General features: G+C 39.1%; 1 long non-coding RNA gene across 1 annotated transcript in view; it reads left to right on the top strand.

Annotated features, from left to right (window-relative positions):
* LOC110355693 (uncharacterized) overlaps nt 1-6,081 on the top strand; it is a 41,023-nt gene extending 34,942 nt beyond the window's left edge. The window contains exon 3 of the long non-coding RNA XR_010475395.1: nt 4,196-6,081. This is a non-coding gene — a long non-coding RNA (uncharacterized LOC110355693). The remainder of the gene's footprint in view (nt 1-4,195) is intronic.
* Nucleotides 6,082-19,893: the final 13,812 nt, after the last annotated feature.

The raw sequence follows: 19,893 nt of genomic DNA, 5'->3' as shown, positions 1-19,893 counted from the left end.
TTATTAGAAATCCCAAAGAGAAATTTGTAGTGGCTTGGCTAAGTGATGAGTAAGGTACAAAGGGTATTTTGGAAAGAAGCTTGACAAAATTCAGGGAATTAATACTTTTCCTGATAGGGGAATCTTTTAGCCCATTGGACAGACTCTGAAAACTAAGTTCAGTTCTTTTAGACATTTTAAATCTGACTTAAAAATATCCCAAACCTCACTGGGAAATACGGTACTAGGTATGGAACAATCCTGAAACTGGAAGAAAAAAGTGTGGCACATTTGCACTGATTTTGCCTCTTTAATTTCTGTCCTTGAGAAGGGCCACAGGTTGGTTCAGAAAAAGGAATGCCTTCTGCTTTGTCCATGAGAGCTGGACACTCCACTTATGAACTCACATTCCTTATCTGTGTATTCCTTTGGGGAAAGAAGTGGAAGAGCACCTTTTTCCTGGCCAAGAATATGTGACAGGAAATGTGTTTCTCCTTTTAAAGACAGGAATTTTGGGAGGTATGGATGTGAATGGTTGTCTTTCAGCAGTAACAATACTCAGCATATGTGAGCACCTGCAAGGCTGCATTGGTAAACATTAACAAAGGGACCTCTTCTCCCTCCAGGCCCTTTGTCCACTACTATATTTATGAAACAAATTACATTTTTCAACAAGAGGATCACTGTTTCCTTTCTAATTCCCTTCCCAATTTGAGCCCCGGGCACATGTACCACACTGCACAATTAAAACAGTTAGCACAACACCTGGATTACAACTCAGCAGTCAATCAGGGGCCATGTGTTATATTATTCTACGTCAAGCCCTAGCCATGCATATATTCTCTCACATAAACATACACCCCTCCCAACAGAGATTTTGAAAGTCTATGTGCTTTATTTTTCTTTATATATGAGCAGCTGTTACACAAACTAAGATTCCTGTGCTGAGCTGTAGCAGAAAATGGGCTGAAATACTCAGTTTTCATACAGATTTGCTTTCAAATATTTACAAAAATAATTTCATTTAAAACATTTGCAGTTCTTCATATGAGACCTATCCTGAAGGCAAGTTCTACCTGTGCCTGCAGCTTTCTGCCTAATGATAACAGGTTATGAACTAATTATTAATCTAAGTCTTGTGTGTGTGCATTCATGAAGGGGTGTGTGTGTGTTACCAGTCTGCCCATAGAAAGTAAACACTTGTTCTCTCAGATATTCTGAGTCATCTCCAGTACCTCTGTTAAAAGTGTGTAGGGTTAATTCTATGGAATTGACAGATTAAACTGTATTTGCAATGAGTATATAAAATTAAAGAGGTTCTGAATTATTTTTTTAGATTTTACGATAATAATTACCCTTCAACAATCTATTAAAACAGTTGTAAGCACATGCTCAAATAGTTCTTGGCTATACAATTACATTTATCTATATTTCACACCAAGATACCATTGCATTTTAAGTACTACTCAAAACACTGAGCAAAAGGATGAGGCCAGCTCCAGAGAGCTGACATCTTGGAAGGCTTTCTTTTTAAATGAAACTCTACAGCTTCTGGGAACACAAATGAATTCACGAGTGACTCCTGCTCAGTAGGGTGCTGTTCCAGCTCTCCAAAACTTGCATGGTGATTCTTTAGTCTCGAGCAGACCATATGCATTCCTGACCCTGACTGCTGAGGACACTATGATTCTCTCTAGAATGTCTATGGTCCCAGCGGCTCAAATCACTTCATGCATAAAGTTACAACCCCACCCAAAAGAAAGACAGTGGGATTATAAATGACACCATTCATCTTTCCTGCCAAGTGGTTTTACCCCAAATTGTGTTTCCTTTATTTCACACTCTGCCTTCCCCTAACCCTTAAGCTTCATCACTTTTTTTGTGCTGAGCTTCCACGAGTTTTTTCTTTTCATTTTTAAAAAGAATTCCAAGAGAATGTTTTTAATTATAATTTGGGGAAGAAAATATATGATATTGTTGGAGACCCCCTTGGAGCATTCTCGGGGTGGTTTGCTTATAAATCAAATTATTGAGGGCTTAATTGTGCAACCCTTCTGTCTTGCAAGCCCTTACTCATCTGAGTAAGTTCAGGGAGGTAAGTACTCACTAACATGTGTGCACAATCTGGCATTACATGAATATCACCCTCACATATTTTGTGGCCCAGTATATTTCCAGTATTTGCAGTGTGTTAGATACAGTTTAATAGTAAACATCTGCTAAAAATGATTTATCAACATTATGGGCCAGTTTCTAACATCCTTACTCATACAGAGTGGTACCCGACTCCTTGAGGGGGCCTTTTTAAAGGAGAAAGAATCACACACTGGAACACCTCAGAATCTGCCCCTAGAAAGCTCAAGACCGATGAACACTTTTGACTAGTCTATCTAAATAGTTAAACACACGCTTAATTTTAAGCACGTGCATATATACCGTGCATCTCTCTCCTCCTCAAAGAAAGCACTCAAAAAATAAAAAAAGTAAATGCATTTTTTTAAAATTTCTGTGGCCTTAGCCTTGCAGGGTGCTGATGTTTATAGATATGTTAGCATCTAATTAAACTGTGTTCATATGTTAATTTTATTTTTTTTAGTCACCAGCACCTTGCAGGATTGACCCCACCAAGAAGAAACAACTTCAAAACATACTCATCAGCTAGAAGTTCAGCCAGCACTGACTCAGTTTGTTAGTAATTGGTTTTAAATCTATCACATGTAGATAGTTGGCACAGGACTAACAAACCAAATTTGTAGTTTGGGAAATGCCTTTATCAAAATGTATAGAAAAGTTTTTCTTAAGAAAACAAATATATACAGATGCTAAGTATGTGTATATATAATGGATATAGAAATATGCACATACTGATATTTCTTTCCTGTCTCTCAGCAAGCAAATGAAAAACTTGTCTGCTCCCAACTCTATTTGGATTTCAGAAAAAGATATACTCTACCGGGCCCCATATGCAGGGACAGATACGCCTTCTGAATAATTAAAATATTTCTTCTTATACAATTGGCTATACAAGCAATTGCTTTCCTGCCTTTGGATTTATGGGAATCCTCCACTTTCCTACTGGACTTGAACAGAGAAAATTAAATATAGACAAAACCAAGAAAAAGAAGACTACCAGTTATGCGTCAGTGATCACTCAGCAAGCTCACTGAATGAGCAAGTGTAATCTCAGTCTATCTTTCTGTTAGTTTATAGGTTAATGTCCCACACGTACCCTTTCCTGTGCACTTAGTACTTGATTTCACAGTGTATCATTAACAAAACAAGCCTCTGGAAGTCAGGCAAACACAGTTGCTTGTTATAGAGAATACAGTTGATACGATGCTCTGTAATGACAGACCCATGCAGCCCCCAACAAAATACAGCAAGACATGTAAGAAAAAAATTGAAAATTTAACTTTTAGTGATAGTGACTGCATGTAGAGCCTGCAGCAGTCTCATCCGTCTGACCTTGCTTTGTGAACTACAAATGACCTCACTGAAAAACAACAGAGACCTTTTTTTGCTCTAGGCTGTCTCTTGATTGTATCTCTTCCTTCAGGTTACTGTAACTGCTCTTTTCCAGGGGTTGGAAAGAAGAAAAAGAGAGAAGCAGAGTAGAAACACTTAGCTGAAGACCCAAAGGCCCCCCAGGCCTGCTTCTTCCTCAGTTCTACCATCACTCTATTAATAACAGACAATGTTTTCATTAAACGATGCACTTTCCTGCTCCAGGATAGACTTGAGTTTTCTGTACTGATCATTATGAGAGTCCCAGGAGGGCTCCTACAACCACACTGTCTTCACAACGGAGACAAGAACTATCTGTTCCCACACAAACCATACACTGTACTGATCCCAGGAGTGTGAGAGACCTAATAACCCACAAGTGAAAGAAGTACGGTGCCTAGTTATCAAATTCCATCCCGTAGAATAAAAGCATCTCCCATTCAAACTTCTCATATAAGGTCTTTGCAGATAAAAGATTTTTCCCAGCTGCCTCTGAACGGCAGGAAGCTGTTTTTCATGCATAGCAATTACCTTTGTTTTATTTTATTTTAAATTGAAGAAACCTCCCTAATCATATTACATCTTGTTCAGCTCTGGGTTAGTTGTTGTTGCATTTAGGAAACAGTCTCCTGTCCAGTTCAGTTTAATACTTGAAGCAGCGACTTTTAAACATGAGCAAATTATTGCTTCTTTGTATGATTTTTCTCTTTAGGTAAACAATATTAATCGTCTACATTTAACCCTGTGAAAGGAAGGTCATTATGTTGTGCAAGGGGCTGTACAGACACATACAGTGATACCACCCACTGGTCTGAAGAGTTGGCAGTCTGAAGAGACTCTGCGTGGGGACTGCATCAGAAAGTTATCACCTTTCCCGTTCAGAACAGATATTGTTCTCAGTACAACCTCTTCAAGTAGTAAATTAAATACTATTTGCATTTTTGAAGACGACTCTGTATCCTTAATCTTTTCTTATTAAAACAGGATGAAGAAAGTAAAAAGATCAACAATTTAAACGTGGAAGTAAACAAGCAATCATGAATAGCTAGCTACATGGAATTTCTCAAAGTGCTTCCTTGGAGCACTTGGAATAAAAGATTACCAAAAACATTTATTTCTGGAATATTACCTAAAATCTGACTAGGATATAACCAGATACATATCAAAGATACTTGAGTTAACACTGCAAGTATCACTTAAATTCACAGCCTAACAAAAGTTCTCAAGGACATAATCCCACTGGGAAAAGAATGAACATTTTACAACGTAAGACTTCATACTTGCAAAAATGGTGACTATTGAAAATGTTCCATTAGCATCTGGAAACGGATTGTGTTGCCACTACTATAATCAATAAAGTTGCACGGCATGCCAAGTTCATGGGCACTTGTCAGGCATGGTGAAATGAAGCTTCACTTTTTTGGGTGATCACCTTGAGACAGATTTTCAGAGCTGTTCCACTGTAGTATCAGCTAAAAAACTTATAAGCACTTGAAAAGAGTGTTCCCTGTTTACTTGTATCTTCTAAGACACGGAGTAAGAATGGTTCAAACAGGAGCTGCAGAGAACTTGCTATCAGCTAGTGCGTCAGCAGTAAATAAACCTTCCCTCCCTGATGACCATCTTTTATAAAGTCCCAGTCTACAAAAAGTATGTACTCTAGTTTTTTAAATGTCGGTATGCCTTGGAAATCTATATGACATAAACTTTTGCCTAAAAATCAATTCTGAGTTACGATTTGATTAGAAGAAAATTGCTATCACATTTGTTTCTACATTTGTCTACCTCATGTCCTTTGCATTCATAGGCTGGCCGATTTAAGCTTTCTTTAAAAACTCCCCAAGAAAGTCTGTGACATTAAAATGTCCTTTGATGCTCTTTCACTAAGCACTGAATATTAACAGTTATGGTGACCCTGTTCCCTAATGTGTCTCTGTTGGATCAATAGCAGTTAAGTGCCACTGTTTTACAATTAAAAAGGGGATCATTTTAAATTTAAAAGCTCATAGCTAATTTTCTTCTTGGCACTTAATAGCATAATTCATTTTTGAAAAACCACCTAGCACGAACATATACTTTATTCTTTGGCGGCAGCCTTATTGGGGCTAGTTTTAGTACTCATTGTTGCATTATATTTCATTTACAGCAATGCCCAGTCAAGCCATCCACATGGCAGCAAGTGTCATATTGCCCCTAAACACGAGCTTGATCAGCAGGTAATAAGTAGAGGAAGAACCTGCTGATTTTGCACCTCCGTGAACATATTTCTGATACACATTTTGTAATGAATTGCTGAGACTAGGAAGAGGCAGAGAGGTTTGTGCTCTGCTCAAAGAAGCCAACAAGTAGGCAGAAGTTTCTAAGTCTGGGTAAACCAGTACTGCCTGCAAAATATTATAATACACACTGAATAATACAACACTGCACTTTCTACCTGTTAAAAAAGCACCTGCCCCAGCAAGAATACTTTGGATTTCAATATAACAACAGTCAACAACAGCCTCAAATTATCCATGGCATCCACACGGAAAAACATTCACACGCTCCTCTACTTCTCACCCCTCATTGAAGAAAAAAAAAAAAAAAAGAAAGAAAAAATCAACTAAACATAAAACAAGGTTGTTTTGGAAAGTGTTCCCCAATTAGAAAAATATTACACATAACTTTAATTATTAATGCCTACACTGTAAACAGACAGATACGAGTTTTCCTGACCCTTTCTAATACACACAGTAACAGAAATGTGGAAAATTAAGGAGTTACATGTACTTTGCAAGAACTGAGGTTTGAAAGCTGGTTCTTTTAGCTGGGATTTTGCAATCCATACATTCAAGCGGACCCCCATCCCCAAACAATACCAACTATTTTCAAATTGGGAAGATGGACAGAGAACTGAATAAAGGTTTGGACTACACTAGAATAAAAGGTGGCATTTCCTGAACTTCAGAGATCGGTCTCCTTTGACACCAGAGCAGAGAGAAGCATACGGATGAAGCTAACTGCAGCAATATTTGGCTTTGTATGTGATTACAGCTACTGCTGAAACAGTTGGAACAGTGTTAAGGCAGTGCTGGAGAATCATTACCTGATTGTTTTAGCAACTTCGTTAAGAAGAAACCTACTCCTCTATGTTCCCCTTTCCCCTTGAATAATAATATTTGAACTCTAAAAGATATTTACGGAAAACAGCACTTCTGGCCCCCAGCTGACACTGATGTTAGCAGAAAAATAAGCCTCTCTCATTTACAGGTGAAGACTAGCTGGGGCTTTTAACATAAAAGCCCATATTCATCCTGAATTAAATAAATTCTCTTTTAACAAATTACTGCTGTGCATTAGTCAAAAAATAACTGGAGCCACTGAACTGCTGCAGTATGATAAAGGCACATCAAACAGAGGAAATGTTCAGGTTAATGCAAGCTGGCCCCCCCAGGGACACTCTCACCCAAATGGTCATCTGTGTAACCCAAGTCATCACGGGGACAAGGCGGCTGGGAATGGCAGTAGATCAGGTTCTAACAAAGTGTGCTGGTCTAACACGCTGCTGTACAACACAAGTAACTGCTTGCACCAGGCATTGCCTTGTTTCTGCCATGTTACACTTCTCACGTTTCATGTAATAGTATTTGCAAAGTGCTCCCAGTTTTCAATTAGTCAGGCTGGCCCTCCCCCTTACATTCATCTGTGCTGTTCTGCCTGACTCCAGTGGGCTACTCTGAAGTTAACTCTCACATACACAACTCCTAAAGCATATATTCAAAAGACATTGGTGGCAGTCTTGCATTTTTACTATTTTCTTTTTTAAAGCCAGTCATTAGATATATTTTATTCTATATGCTTCTGAGGAATCAAATCAGGGATATAACATCCCTTTGCTCTCCTGCCCTAGGTGTACAAGAAATTCATAACAAAATAAGCAGTAACCACTTCATCTACAGAATGACCTTTCTGTGAGTGTCCTTCTACCTATTGATTTGCCAGTCTCCATCAAAAAATCTCAAACTACTGCTTCATACCCTGCTTCTCTTTGAAGTATACTTAAATAACTGCATACAGATTAAAAAAAAAAAAAGACCGCGAGTTTTGCCCTACAATGAACACCAAAATCACATTTGCCTTTTTAGTCTAATTATCCTTTCATACCTCTGTGAAATGTGTGCCTTTTCGGATAGGAGGAATGAGATGGAGAATTCTATAGGTCAGAAATTACACCTGAGACTGCATTACTATTTTTATGATCCAGATACTGTATTGTCACCAGAAAGAGACTCATGTAATACATGATTTCAAACTCTGAAAGTTACAGAAGGTTCAGATTTAAGGTCTGGTCCCTGTATCCCCTATGGAGACAGAGGTAACAAGCTAAATGGCTCAATAGGTCATAGCATTGGCTTGTGAACTTCAGATTATCGAAATCTTCAAGCAAGTTTGTATTTGGTAACCAGCCTCTTTTAAGAACTTGATTTTTTTTTTTTTTTTTTTACACATCTCAATGCTGAAGCCTCCCAGGATATGAATATCCCAGACTGTGGAACAAGAAATACTCTGTCACACAAAAACAGATGCAAATGTGGTTCATGTTCTCAGTTTTCAGAGCTGGATGAGAAACTAAGCTAAAATAATCTCCTAAACCCCAACTTTTAATACAAGAAACTGGTTACTTCCAATTGCTTGATACAGAAAACAAAGTAGTGAGACTGTGTTTTTCTTGCTTTTTTCTTTCCTGTATTTCAGATAAAAAATTAGATAAAAAGGAGTGAAAATTAATATTTCTAAAATTTTCATGCCATGAAAATATCAGTTGGGAATGAAGATTAAACCCACGTTTTAGTATATCTAACTAATCCTGCTCTCTTTATAGTAGTCATTGGAAAGGTAGCTTCTAATCAGTTATATTCAGCATGGCACAGGATCCTTTCTGACAACCTAAGAAATAAAAGACTTAAGGAAGCAAAAGCAGGAGAAGCTTAGCTTGGGTATTTGGTCTGTTCCTGGAGAACCTCTGTCTCAAAACACTCAGCCTTAGCTTGGAAAAGCAATGAGCTTGAAGCTGATCACACTCAGGCAGGAGACTGAACCAGGACTGGGAACTCATGTACTGATATATTACCAGGCATTTGGGCATGTTGACAATAAACCTCTTCTCATGGTATTTCCACCATCTGGAATTTCCCCAAATAGGTCCACATAAGAGTTTGGGTATGACCAAACTATACATGTAAATAGACCCCTTCTTGAATATGAATTCTAAACAAAAGTATCAGTCAGAGGAGTCTGACCTCTACTCTGCTAACATTCCAATGTCTGGAAAAGGAATCATTTTTGGTCCTATACATTTTCAAAACACTCAAGAAGGTCTGAGGCATCAGCTAGGCTGCAGACCTGATCTGGAGGCCAGAGGGCCCCTACTGACTTTTTGGATTTGGATCAGGGCCACAGAGAAACAGCAATTATTTCAGCTTGCATTAGAAGACAATTGCCATTTGTAGGCAACGTGCAAATATTCAGAGGACTTTATTGCACTGAATCCAGTAAAGTTTTACACTGCATGAAGTTATTGCAATGTTTCAAACTGAGCTACAAAATTTTAATTAAAAAATCTGTAAATTCCATATGGCTCCCAGGTGTTCCTCAACCTGGACCCCAGCTTCCCCTTTCCCCCTCACCAGAAAAAGGAAAAAGAGATCTGGATTTATACATAGAGATACCCTTCACTCTATGGCCACCCTGCTATTATTGTATCCAGTGTTGCAGACAAAGGTTGGAGCTTCCTGCACAGTATGGGCCCAAGTCTACTTTCCCTTTATACAGCACCTACAGATGTTTTCAGGAAATTTGCTCCAGGCAGGTGAGGAAAAGGAGTAAACTTCTTGGCTTTCCTGTATGTTAATCTCTCCTCCCTTATACCAACTTTCATGTGTAACTCATTCTCCATTTAACTCCAGGATGTCCACATTCCTAAACAGACAGGATTTTATATTAGACATTGTTCGATTATTTTTAAAGCATGCTTATTGGTTTTCCTTCATTCAACTAATCTAACCACACAAAGTGTTCAAGAAAAAATGAAACTGAGAGGTACTAACTTAGAAGCCTCTTCCAATATTTTCCTCTTATTTACAAAATTGTAAAATGTTGTAGCACAAAACCAGTACCTTCCTTAGTTAATTCACTCATTTATCTTGACAGAAGGAAAACACAGTAAGATTTAATTTAATTATTTAGAGATATTTTCCAATTACAAACCAAAATAGATTGTGTCACTTTAGCCTGGGTTTTCATATGACAAAAAACCTCTGTGCTTTCTCAGTCAGTTCTTTTTTAATTTTTTAATTTTTTTTTTTACGCTATTCACCAGACTTCTACTTGAAAGCCTGCTAGCATTTTCACAAGTACAGTTAAAACTGTTTTAAGCAAGTTAAATGAAAAAAATCAGTCCAAACCATGGAAAAGATTCCTTAATCCTACCTGCGATTTTAAGATAAGGTAAATCTACTTTCTCATTATAACTATTACAGTTGCAAGATCTGTCAGTTCCTAAGCCTAATGGTTTTCCAGAGACCCACAGACATTACATGAGAAGTCAAGGTGAAAAAAGCAAAACTCATGTGTAAATGAAAACGCATTTTTCTACTGAAGACTACTTTGTGACGATGGAAAAAGTCTAGCATAATAACTGTAGAACAATCAATTTCCTGAAATATCTTTATTCATTTTTTAGTGGGGAAAACAGTGCACCCTTCTGTTTAGGAAATCTTGATGCTTACGCCCAACAGTCATTGAGCCCTGTTTAGTCATCTTGTCATCCACTGTTCTCTTCTCGCCTCTCCATGTGCTCTGGATTGTACCATATTTTCTCACATTGGACTCTAAAACTACCATTCAATGCAGTGCCCATATATCCATGGAAACTTTTAAAACACATATATGTAGGTGACAGTTGTCTGGGGAGAAGTCCATTTCCTTCTCATGGTCCTTTATGCTAGAGTCGATGCCGCACAATTCCCTAAATATGGATATTTGCCATGGCAACAACTGCAGCAGAGTTTGCAGAACTCACTCCTTAAGTGGCTAAATGGATATGGTATTTACTCCCTTTCTGAAGATTTAGCTTCAGTGACACATTAATACAAACATAAATGGAGCAAATATTTGTGTGCTTCTTGGGAATAACAAAGACACATTTATCTGATACACACAGAAAAGACATTTTTGAACCTCATTAATACATGAGTAGAAGTCAATGGAGGAAAATGGATCTTGTTAACTGGCTTCTTGGATACCAATAAGCATCTCATTTGCCTTAAACATATCAACCTAGCAACACTATTTATTCAATATAGAATAATCAGTGACATTAGAGAGCCCTGGCATTGCACACAGAGGAATGATTAATCTATTTTTCATTCCACAATAAAGATGCTAAGGGATTTACTGTATGAAAAGTGATATTCAGAAAGGGAGGCAGTATTTTTTTTTCCTGACCTGTATGGGAATTCTTGTCCTGTGGGATTAATTCCATTGAATAGCATTGAGAGTTTTGGTTGTGGACTTTGGTTTGTGTTTTTTTAAAGTACCCTTCCTTTCTGCAAGGCAGGAGACATTTCAGAGCACTAAGGAACTGAGTAGGTGGTATGAAGGCACTTGCAGGCACATAACTTCATAACTTTCTATAAACTGTATCACTCTTATGTCTTCTGAGAAGAGATGGAATTGTATTGATATGAGAAACAGAAGGACCTTCTTGCTACCTGGTGTCTATCTTGCCAAGATAGGGCTGACATAAGGATATATACATGTACAGACACATGTATACATACAATCTTGTATGTATAGGCACACATGAGAAAAATAACTGGAAACCTCACAAGAGAAATTACATTCCACCCCAGAACGAAAACCCTCTGAGAGCATTTTCCCTGCACGCTGCAGTATAAGCTGACACCAGTCCACCACCTCCTGAACAAGAGCAGAGCAACCACCTCCATGAAGGCCAATAAACAACTAGACTGTGCACCTGCTTCAGATAGTTTAGATGCAACCATTAATATTTTTCATCAACTGTTTAATAATTATTAAGACCCATTCTGCTTACTCTGCAGTAACAGCAATGGCCTGAGTTCTAACACATCAGTAATCCAGCACTAGACACGAACAGATGCACAGCTGTGTTTAATTGGTGTCAAGATGGCACCTGAAACGCAGTTATTTTAATATAGATTTAAATAACAGGACAGGTGACTTGCAAAAAGTACTTGTGCATTTGTGTGGACAGCTTGGGATTCTGCTGTTTCAAAGACTAAAACTTTTTTAATTTCTTTTTTTTGCCAAGTTTCTTCCAGAAGCTCAGAGGCCACTACAATCAAGGGGAACTTTTGCCAAAGTAAGCACTAAGTAAAAATTATAGAACTGGGATTTAGATCATGAAACTGTCTAAAAGGCAAGTTGTTATTTGATTTTGAAATGTAATTGAAAATAAGAATAATGAAGATAACTCCAATTACTCTGGAATGGCCTTCTGCTCCTTGCTGGGTATGCAGTGATTAACTAGCCTTTTATAGCACTTCATTTTTTTCCCCAGTGATGGAAGATTTACCCAGGAATCTTTGGGTAAGAATAATTTGTTTTGGCAAAGGTATTTGCAATAGAGGGAAGGGAGGGTGGTAACCTCTCACTCAGTTAACCCACCCACTCAGCTGATCAGCTTTTCCGTGGGCTGCCAGCAGAGAGGCCAAGAAACTTGCGGAGGAGGACTCTCCATACCAGTTTTGAACAGGCTGGCACAGCAGACAATGCAGAAAACCACAACTTTTACAACTGGCCAGCATAAAATTAACCTTAGGGCCTACGTCGCAAGTATACTGGCCTTGGCACACCTGCAAACACCGAGTGTCCATGAAAAACAAACCGCACTTCTGCAAACCTCTGGTGAATACTCCTTCACGTTGTCGGAGTCTGAATAGGCAGATGTTGTCAGTACATTACTTCTCCTTTCACTGTTAGTTTGGAGAATACTACAATCCTACGGCTGACATCCAAATAACAGTCATGAGTTCTGTCGTCTTAAAATACACTAGCAATACACAGGACTAAAAGCAATAGCAGCTTCTGTCATCAGGAGCTCTATAGCATCTTACCACTTGTCACCCATGTGCATCTTGATTGAACTCCAGAGATCTCAGAGAAAACACGTTTTGATAGCAGAAATAAGGGTGCTGTTTTATGCCACAGTTTGGTTTAAATTATGCAAAACTCTGAGATATGCAAGGCATAAAGAAAGGAAGAACAAGGCCTTTAATTGAATTTACGATCCATTTCAATTGAATTGCTAAAACCCTAAACAGAAGAGCAGTTTTACATTCTGGTAACGTAATCCACCTCCATTCACTCTCCAAGAGTCACAACCACACACTCTTAGTGCAGGAGATGCAAGAAAACACCACATAGCAAGTAGCTGAATTAGCATCTCCTTTTAGGCCTTACATTTGACCATGAAAATAGTTAATATTGAGATAGGATTATTCCAACTATTATCTACAATTTATTGTTAATTATAAGAAAGAAAACGCCTTCACTTGGAAATTCCACTTTTTGTGGCAACTAGCTGCATTTCTTCCTCTGTTGCTGTCAATAACTGCATTTACTTTAGACCTTTCTAATACGTCATTTCAGAAGCTGTGATTCAACCTGTTGGGCCACTCTTGTGTAGCAGAGAGCATTTTTATGTTACTGCCCTCTCAATTAGCTTCTAATGGGGGCGAATGAACCGATGGGGGCAATTAAGAGGCAGAAGCACGTATCCTGTGTTCAGAAATACAGCTTCTTAAAGCTGGTCCTCAGCACCAGGACGTGCTTTTTCCTGTCTGAGGGACTCTCATCACCTGCCCCATTCCCCTGCACGCTAAGGCGGCTCCTCTCCCTGACCACTGTTTCTTCCCCTCCTGCCCACTTGGTCCTCCATAATCCTCTGCTTCACAGGACCTTACAACTCCCTGCCGTAAGGTATTTCCCAGCTGCTGCACACATACCTGCGGCCACACCTGATACACAGCTGGCACCATGCAGCAGATCCCCTTCCCCGTCACAGGTGACCATCGTGGCTCAAAATGGCGCCCACAGCCTCCAGGAGGTGCTGAGGGCAGCAGGGAGGGAGATAAAGCCTTGCACTGGTCACGTGATGGCAGTGGAGCCCCCTGATTGGCTGAGCACTTGACTGGCAGCCATGCCCTGCCGTCCAGGTGGTGGTACCTCAGGGTGGGAGCGGCAGCATGGGGCTGGGCAAACAATTCAAAACACACAGATTTGGGGAAATTGGGCTCCTGCAGAAGGAGAAAATTTTCAGTGCAGCTCCCCAACCCTGGGGTCATCTGTCCTGTACAACATCGATAGCTGGGGACTCAGGAGAAAAGTTCAGAGATGTGGGCACTGCTGTGGCAGCTGCTGGTGGCAACGGGGAGAGCCTGGGAAGCACGGGGGTCTCCACAAGCGAGACAGAGCCCGTATCTCATTGTTCCCACAAGCTAACGATCAATAGACATGTAATTACTACTGTTGCTATTCGGCATAGCTAAAAAGGGGAGTGCAGCTTTGTGCTGGCTCTTCCATTGAGGATGCAGCTCTGCAAAACTACTCCTTTTATCCTTCTTTACATATTTATTATAACTCTTTAGACTGATGCATGCAAAGTAAATGAAAGCAGCCAATAGAAAGAAGCCGGCTTGTGCCAGCAATCCCCAGCCTGTCAAGCGATCACTGAAGACTGGACAGGTCCTGATGAAATAAATGTTGGCTGCTGACTCTTCCAATTTCGCAACACTCCTCTGTGTCACTGGAGCAGCCTTGTCCAAGATTGAGATATTTGCAAACTGTCATCTTTCATAAATATCTGCCTTGAGTGACACTTTGCCCCCCTCCATTTCCCTTTGAAATGTACCTAGCTGGCACAGAGCCCGCGGGATTTCATTGCCTGTGATAGGTGATTAGCAAAGAGATGATTTCCTCCTCCCTCCCCCTCCTCCCCTCTGCCAAAGGGCTGAGTGACAGGTCCAAAAGGCGAAAGGCAGACTGGGGAAGCAAATCTGCCAGAGGTAGAAGTGATGACACTCCGAAAACACTTCATTCGTCTTGCCAAATTACAGGCTGGGCTGGGGACTGATGGGGACCAGAGGAAGTGGGGGGGTGGATAATCTTTTGCATTTGCCTTGCATGCTCTCAGCTCAAAAACATTGCAAAGCAGCTCCTGAAGCTTGAAGGATGCACCCCAAGCCCTCGGTTTCTGCTCCGTAATGCTAACAGGCGAGCTGTTACCTGGCTCGTGTTGGTAGCTTTCTGACGAGGCATATTAACTGTCTTAGTCATGGATGTCAGATCCCTTAAGCTCTCACAGGCTTCTTGACTAGACATCAATAATTGAGGCTGAGAGGGAATTTCAAAAAGCAAATTTAAGTCAGAAGTGTCCAGCCCTCCCAGACAGCACGGCTGGTGTTAGCTGTTCAGGGTGCCTTCACCGTATTTATCTGGTGAGAAACCCCATACAGGGCAAACCAGGTATTTGTAGTTGAGAAGTTACCTGTGTCTGTTTTGGGAAGGCTCCAGTATCTGGACGAGTAATTTGGGAATTAACACAGCTGTCAGTCAGAGATTATGCTGGTTTTCTGTGAGCTCTGATGTATTCCGAACAACTGCACAAATTGTGTGCTTGGACAAAGTTCTGCACAAAACAAAACTTAAGGAAGAATACCCATTTGGCAATGAGAAATCCATTGGATTTTTTTTTTTTTTTCTTTTAAAATGGCATAATTAGAAGTTTTTAATCTAGGGATTTTTTCAATTTATTGGTTTGAAGTGGACATTGGTCTTAAATGTAATGATATTTTTTAAAATTCACGTTTAACATTGAAATGCTTAAGAGCTGCCAGCTGACTATTTCAAACCAAAGTATTTTGCCTGAATTCTCAACATGACTCAAGTCTATGCTACTTACATTTCCAGACTTGGCAGTTCTTTTTGATAGTGAGATTATCAACAAAGGAAATTCTCTGTTTTCCTCCTACTTTTGCCCAATGTAAGTATTGATATATCACTGAGTCTTAAATTCACTCTTACAAGTGGAGAACAAGTCAATTATTTCAGCTGGCGCGATTGAAAGTCTCTGTCTTCTGTCATACTTCAAGAGACACACAAACCACTCCTGAAGAATGAGTAAGAATAATTTTATGTTTAATAACACATGAGGTTTAAGTTACCTCATGTTACCTTTCAAAGGGAGCAAAACAGATTCTGGTCCGTCTTACACAAGTTTAAGGCCTAATGTGTACTCAAATACAGGCTTAATGTTAATGTAAAAACTTATTCCAGCTTTGTTAGATTAGGACCTAAATCTAAAATACGTGTTGCCATCACTTTTCATTTTTACTTGCATAAATGAAATTTTGACTAACTTTCTGCAGCATCGTCTCCCGATGGTATGTCTAAGGATATCTTGAAAATGAAGATTGGGCCATAATATAGTGAATTCCTAATGACAAAAATAGATTCCTTGTACAGGACAGAGTCAAGTCCCTACTCTAGACAGGAGAAATATAATCTAAAATGAGCTCAGCTAATCATCACAGAATCAAAAAAGTCAGAGATGGAAAAGATGAACTGCGCTATCTGTCCTGGAAAGGTTTGCTACAAGCATGTTTACTGGGTATTAATTTGCTGACAGAATATTTTGTAGCCATGCAGAATTTAAACAATAATTGTACTCTGCTAAGTACTGTTCAGCAGAAGTAATTCTGAAGAACTTAAAAGTATTCTAACAGTTCAATTCAAACATCTCTTGAACACTAAAGATGTGCAAAATTTCGACTCAAAATCTGCATGTTCCCACATGCTGTGGGACCTATATCCAAATCAGCAAGTGCTCGGTATTTTCACCTGGAAAAGAAATTTCAAGATCACAAAATTATTAGATTTTTACCTTATTATATGAGCTTTTGCTTCTAAATGGGAAGTGCTGGAAAATGACCATCATTTGGTGTTGGAACTGTGGAGAACCATCAAACACAAAAATAAAACACAGGAAGGATCAGAGTCAGCCAACACTTTCTGGTCAATTTCAGTACTAAAAAGTGAGCAAAAAAAAAAAAGAAATCTGATGCCATTTATTTTGAGAAGTTTTGTTCTGTCATCACTCAGCAATTTACAACATTGAACAGCTAACTGAACATCACATATACCCCCTACTTCAGACCGAGAAACCTGGTAAGAGAAATTAAAATGAGCTTTTCAAGGACAAGCACTGAGCTTGTGATAGAACAGAGATTAAAACTTGGAAGTCTTTTGTTTCCCATCAGCAGTCTTACCTACCTGTCTGGTTTATATGTGTTTACATACACACAGATATGTAATCATGCACACATATCTTCAACAGAAATATACATCGCACATGGATGGGCAAACATGGATGTCAGCACACGGCCAAATAACCCAGTTCTGCATCTGAAGAGGAGTTCATGTGAAGTTGAGGCACTCCCATCCATAACTGCAATTAAGAATAAAAATCCTTCTCAGCTGTCCCTGGAGCTTAATTATTTTCCTCCTGCAAAATCAGAATAAATAAAAGGAGCAGAGGAATTCCTCATTCTGTTGGGAGCGGGAGCTGTGATACACAACTCTGAAAAGAGTTTGGGGACTGGTGTCTGCCAGCAGAAGACCAGTTAAGGTTGTTGCTCCCCGTTTGTGGGGATGAACGGGACTCCTGCATGTGTTCAAGATTTCTCAATAGTCACCTCCAAGGGTTTCTTAATACTGATTCTTGTGGCCCTTCATTAAGCTGGTGGGGTGCCTCAGGATTTTAGTACATGTAGGCTTCTAATTTCTGGAGGTACAGGAGAAAGGAGAAAGTGATAAATGCTACATATGTGAGCACAAGAAGTAGCATAACCCATCTGTCCACCTATAAACACATGTGTTGTGCACATGACAAGTTAATTGTGCATTAATCAGGATACACTCTCATACTGCTAATGCAAGTCATGATGTAATTTTACCTTTACTACTTATATAACTATGGCCATTATTATAATGTAATAAATTGTATCACTTCACACTGATGAATAACACTAGTTAATGTATGTCCAACTAATTTCTGTATTTCACATGGTGATGTAGCTTTACTCTGATTATTTTTTTACCTGGGGAAGCAGCCAGATAGTCATCTTAATGTCTTCATTGGACTTTTCAGAATGCTTGCAACAGAAGAAAAAAAATTTGTGTTTGTTTTTATTAAAAAATAAAAAGCAGAAGATTTTACCAGAGACAGCAATTTGTAAGGTTACTAATTCCTTTCCAGTAAGCCCAGCTCTGAGCAGAAATGGATATACTTCAAGCAACAATAACCAACCAAAAATGCTGACTTGGGTTTTAACAATCCACATTTGGTGTTCCCTAATGTTTGATGCAAGAATAAACAATTGCACATCCACACCACTCCCACGACATGTACATAGGGCCACTTGTCAAGTCACAAATATAGCTGCAGCTAAAAAGGAAAATTGGTGGGTCAGAATTACACAGTCACACTTTTCCTAGCATTTGCAACTATGTCTTTACATGTACAGGTGTGTGTCTGACCCTTAAAGATTCTTAAAGTTCTGGATGGTGTTTTTTTTCCTTAGAAGACTTTTATGTGATAAATATGAAAATGCAAAGAGAGAACATAGATCTAGAATGAGTTATTTTTCTAACATTTTCCATTAAGCAGCAGCTGCTGTTACCAAGCTGTCATCTTTGTTGCTACGGAGACTTTGTGCACATGCCAGAAGGGACGGGTTGGTTCTGCGCGTCCACCCGAGTTCCTGGGAATGTCACTGCGTTGGTGACCTCCTGGCTGAGCAACCTCCTTCCTCTGCCCTCAGTGGGACACGGGCTGCAGGAGCAGGACTCCTTGCGAGGGCCATTCAGCACTGCTTTTCCACACCAGCGTAGTCTTGTCTTCTTCCTCCCTGTGAAGTGAAAAAGATGAAATGTTTCATTTTGACATTTTCAAAATCTAAAACATCCTGATTTGTCGTTTCCCAAAGACACTTTAAATTCCAGTTTTCAGCCTTCTCCTCAAAAGAAACACCAGAAGATCCAAGTAAGATATGAAATATTCCAGGCAGTGCCCAACAGCATAATCTTATTTTGACTCAGCCAGCAAACCAAAACCAAGAATCAACTGTCTGCGCAATGCTAATCAATGACTTTAATGCGACTTCTCCAGCCTCTACACATTGTGTGCTAAAGATATTTGCTGGCCTGTACAGAAGATGCTAGAGTTGTTTTGCACAGGTGTTTACACTCCAAACACAGGCACAAGGGCCTAATTTTTTTCTAATATTAAACTTAGTGGATTCATACTAAGCACACATCGCCTTTTGAAGTGCAACATTTTTCCATTCTACAAGGTAAGACTCCAAGACAGGGAGCGATTCCTTTTTTCCTTAGCACACTGTGATCAGTGCACAGTTTCTGAGTGTATAATGAATGCAGTAATAAAGGTAAAACGTTCACAATTTTTTAATATACTTGTAAGAAAACCTTATCAGTTTACTAGTGAATCACAAATGGCAACAGGTTAGATCAAATTTCTCGTGTGGCGCAAAGATCATAAATGCAGTTCCCAAGGCTACCTCAACTTTAATAAAATGAAGTCATCCATGTGTTGCTTTGTATTAATATTGCAACTAGGTTTAAGCATGTATAAGCCATGATTTTTCCACAAGTGTTAAATCAAATTGAATCATAGGTTTTTATGAGTGATAAAATGATAATAGACCAGATCTGGTCAGCTAGGATAATAACTTGATTCAGTACTTCGTGTGTAAGTGTTTAAGGTTTCCACAATAAAACTGTAATGTTATACCCTAAAGTGTGTTAATAACATTAAGTGATGTAACAGTGAAAGCGAACTGACAGAATGTAATACCCATAGGGCCGTCATAATAGAAATAATTTATAATGTAACAGCAATAAAATCTTTAATGTTATCTCAATCCAGTCGTGTCCCCATGTCTGGGGTTTCAGGTTACACGTGATTTTTTTTTTTTCTGTGCATTTAAGTGTTAACTTAAAATAATTAAGAAAATGGTTTTCAAAGCGGAAGAGCCTTTCAAAGTTGCTGACCTGATAATGATATTATTAACTCTTTCCTTCCTGCCAAATTCCCACATGGCTGACAGCTGATGTAAAAAGAGGTAAATCTCTTTTGCTTCTCATTTTTTCCCCTTAAAAGTAATTTACAGCAATCAAGGAGTACATAGGACCACCTTAGTATATGAAAGAAGTGTCTCATTCTCACCATTCTCACACTTAAGCACAAAATATGTTGTGAAAGAGTTTGAACAAACACCCAGTAAATGTCATCTCACTATAAACATGTAA

This window comes from Columba livia, chromosome 11 (assembly GCF_036013475.1).
Source record: "Columba livia isolate bColLiv1 breed racing homer chromosome 11, bColLiv1.pat.W.v2, whole genome shotgun sequence".
Taxonomy (NCBI): Eukaryota; Metazoa; Chordata; class Aves; order Columbiformes; family Columbidae; genus Columba; species Columba livia.
This window is presented reverse-complemented; position numbering and strand designations above follow the sequence as displayed.